The sequence below is a fragment of the Adiantum capillus-veneris genome, chromosome 2, assembly GCF_014529385.1.
Source record: "Adiantum capillus-veneris isolate H3 chromosome 2, ASM1452938v2, whole genome shotgun sequence".
NCBI classification, from domain to species: Eukaryota; Viridiplantae; Streptophyta; class Polypodiopsida; order Polypodiales; family Pteridaceae; genus Adiantum; species Adiantum capillus-veneris.
In genome coordinates, this window is record NC_140932.1 from 116,686,910 (window position 1) to 116,690,649 (window position 3,740).

Here is a 3,740-nt window from a genome sequence, read left to right on the forward strand (position 1 = left end):
TGACCATACCTACCACATGCGTTGCAAGTTCCATTAAATTTTACTCTAAACGTAGGGCACTCACTAGTGCTATGTGGACCTAAGCAAATGGAACACCATTGTTGCTCCCTTCTTGGATACATGTAACTATTTTGAGGGGGTCGATTATCCTTAAGAGACTCTTGGATTGCCTTGGTGAGGTCTGTCAAGAATGTCTCAAATACCTTTGGCTCATTGGCAATGGGCTTTGTAGTCATGGGTTCATACTCAATGGCTTGTGAGCTAGTGGATCTCGTGTCAGTAGACACCCTCATGCCTGCTATCATCAAGTTGTCCTCTAATTGGATTGCATTGGCAGTGACATCTTCCCAGGTTGTGATACCTCTAATCACTAGTCCATTATAGATTCCTTCATTCCTCAACCCTCGAATGAATCGATCAAGCAGTTGGTTATTGTTGAAGCGCTCATTTACAGGGCAGCGAGAGTTTAAGTGCTTTAGACGACTAATGAAGTCCCTTACTGACTCTCCTTCCTTACGTTCGGCCTTCTGTAGCTGAGATGCTACACCCCAAAGCACACCTTCTCGTATGTACTCCTTTAGAAACAACCTTCGAAGGGTAGGGTAGATTGTTTTCTCGTCCACCCTTAGGGTTCTATACCAATCTCCAGCCTTCCCACTTAATGTCAAGCTTAAGGCATTGCACTTATGTAGTTCGTTGCGTTCCCCTAAGGAATCACATACTTGTTCAAACACTTCAATGTGTTTCCTAGCATCTTCGTCCCCATTGAATTTTTGCGTGAGTTTGGCAATTTGTACTGCCTTACTTCTAGGCTCTCTATCAGATGCATGACGCATATTTTCCGCGATAGATCGACCTATGGTTTGAGCAAACGCTGCCAAGTCACCTATGTGAGGAGGCAGGGCCGGTGGAGGTACTCTTGGAATCATATGTGGGAGAGGAACGGGTACCGGTCTTGGCATATGTGTGGATGATGCAGGATATGGAACATAACCGGGCATAGGTCCACTCGGATAAGAGCTAGGGAGCGGCACTCGAGGAGCATAAGCAAGTGGTACAATTGGAGGTGTGGGGGCCATGTGTGCATAAGGGGCTAGAGGCACATATGGTCGAGGCCCCATATTAGGTACTACGACACTAGGTAGTGGCACTGCGCTAACCGTAGATGTCATCGGTACATTCTCTGTCAGGCTTATCCCTGGAGTGAGCACTGTGTTTTCCTTGATAGAGGGTTGAGCCAAGTTAGGGAAGCTAAAGTTTTCGCTCGGAGGCTCAGATTGCATAGAGACCCCAGGTGAAATGACGTAAGATGGGTCCATGGGGCTCATTAGAGGAGTCTCCATTTGTGATAGAGTAGGCTGTTGAGCCTTGCTCGTATCGAGAAATCTCATGGGGCCAGTTGAGAGTATATTTACCCCTCGGTTTTGCCTTTCTGATTGAATAATGCCATGGATAACATTACAGATCATTTTTTGTTGATCTTCGATGCTCGTGGCACTAGAGGTGGATTGTACAATCTCTATCCATCCTACATGGTAGGCGTGGCCAGAGTGTAGATCCGTCAACACCTCAGTGTGGAGGTCGTATGTCCAATGATCATTAATGAACCATCCTTCTAGAGTCGACGTGTTAACGGTTTCTTGTGAGGTAGAAGCAATATTGCTCCCCGTGGTTTTACTTGTCACCAACGGTACTCTAGAGGGAACTTCTGAAGGAGGCAGCTCAACAGGGCCTTCTTGGTAAGAAGTTGGTAGGATATCCACATGGACACTCTTTGGGGGTGTGGGGTCCACGTGCGATGTGAAAGGAGAGTCCACTTCCCCACCCCCCCTTCGTGTGCTTCATTTGCATCAGGTTCCGAGCGAGTAGCTCTACCTAATGTTTCCATGAAACGGCTAAACATACTAGTACTAGGCTGTGGAGCTTCGGGAGGTGCATGGCCTTCTCTCTCAGTGTTTTGGGTAGGGTATGCTTCCATGATTTCTGAGTCGGAGGAGGAATCACTAGCGGCTATTTTAGGGTCTTGGGTGATGCTACCTTGTGTCCCCGCTGAGGGTCAGAGCGTAAGTGCATGTGCTTTTGATACCCTAAGGTGTCAAAAAGCTGCTCTAGGAGGCCTTGTGACTAGTTTTTAGCGTGTTTTTTGTTTGATTTTTTGCTAGATTTTTTAGAGCGTGTCGTGGAATGGGTCGTGTGATAGCTCAAAACAAGCGTATCGGTCAGAGGGTCGTGTCGTGCTTTACAGCCCTCCGTTTGGTCACTCTATGCCCTCGGAATCCCTAAAACTGTCAATTTCTAGTAGGGAACTAGGCCCAAACTAGAAAGTCTAAGGGTGCAAGTGGGAAGAGAAAGGAGGAGAGTGGAGGACTTGTCCCACATGCTCTCATTCTCTCTTGAGGGAGTAGGGTATATATATAAGAGTGAGTCTAGTATATATCATAAGACTGAGGACTGGGGCCTGGGCCTGGGCTTGGGCTTGGTCCCGATCCCGATCTATCTTTTATACAAACCAACCCGTCCGTTTTAAGAGTCACGTTTTTTATTTTCGAAAAATTTCGCCGCCCGCTCACTCGCGTTTTTAATGTCCGATTTTATTTTTTTGTTTTTTTTCTGAATTTTTTTTTCAACATTTTTTTTTAAATAATGCAGAAAATACAGAAATTGAAAAAACGCAGAAATGCAGAAAATTGCAGAAATTGAAAACGCCGAAATTGAAAGCGCAGAAATGCAGAAAATTGCAGAAATTGAAAACGCCGAACTTGAAAATGCAGAAATGCAGAAAATTGCAGAAATTGAAAATTGCAAAAATTGAAAACGCCGAACTTGAAAATGCAGAAAATTGCAGAAATTGAAAACGCCGAACTTGAAAATGCAGAAATGCAGAAAATTGCAGAAATTGAAAATTGCAAAAATTGAAAACGCCGAACTTGAAAATGCAGAAATTGCAGAAATTGAAAAAACGCAGACAATAGCAGAAATTGAAACTTGACAGCAAATGCAGAAAAACGCAAAAAACAGAAATCTCCACACACTCCTTCCCTGCCTTTCCTATGATAGAAATTGCACCACAAGGAAGCGTAAAGTGCTAACCGAGCTTAGTGTAGGGCATATCCCCGGCAGCGGCGCCAAAAATGTGCGCTCCTTGCCGCACTGTCGAAGCAAGGGACTTGCCAATACACCGTATGCGAGCCACAAACGGCTCCAAGCACACAACAAGCCTAAACTAGCAAGCTCAAGAAAACAAAGGGTGTGTCACTCACCGCTCTACGCTCGCCTTCGTGGTGGATTCCTCGTCGCGATGAAGAAGAAGCTGCAGTCGTGCCGCGCTCAACCGCTTCGCCGCCGTCGTGCCTTCGTAATGCTCGATCGCACACACACTCTCCCTCTCTCTCTCTCTCTCTCACACACACACACAAGGAGGTGAAGAAGAAGAAGATGGAGATGGAGCAAGAGCACTCTTCAATTGCACAAATGAGAGAATGAGTAAAAATTAGGTTTAGTTGGCTTTTATAGGAGCTCACCCCATTCACACTTGGGCGCCCATGCTTAGCCAACTAATCCCTTGAATGTCCAAGTTAAAGTGCGCCTCTCATCGGCGATCACTCTACCTTTCCCTATTGGTCCGACAAGCCCGGTACCTGACTCTACCAAATACATAATACGCGTCCATCGTAGGTGATGGGGTGTCCGTGTGCCGTGAGGGTTAACAACAACTGCACAAAGCAATATCAAGATGTTAG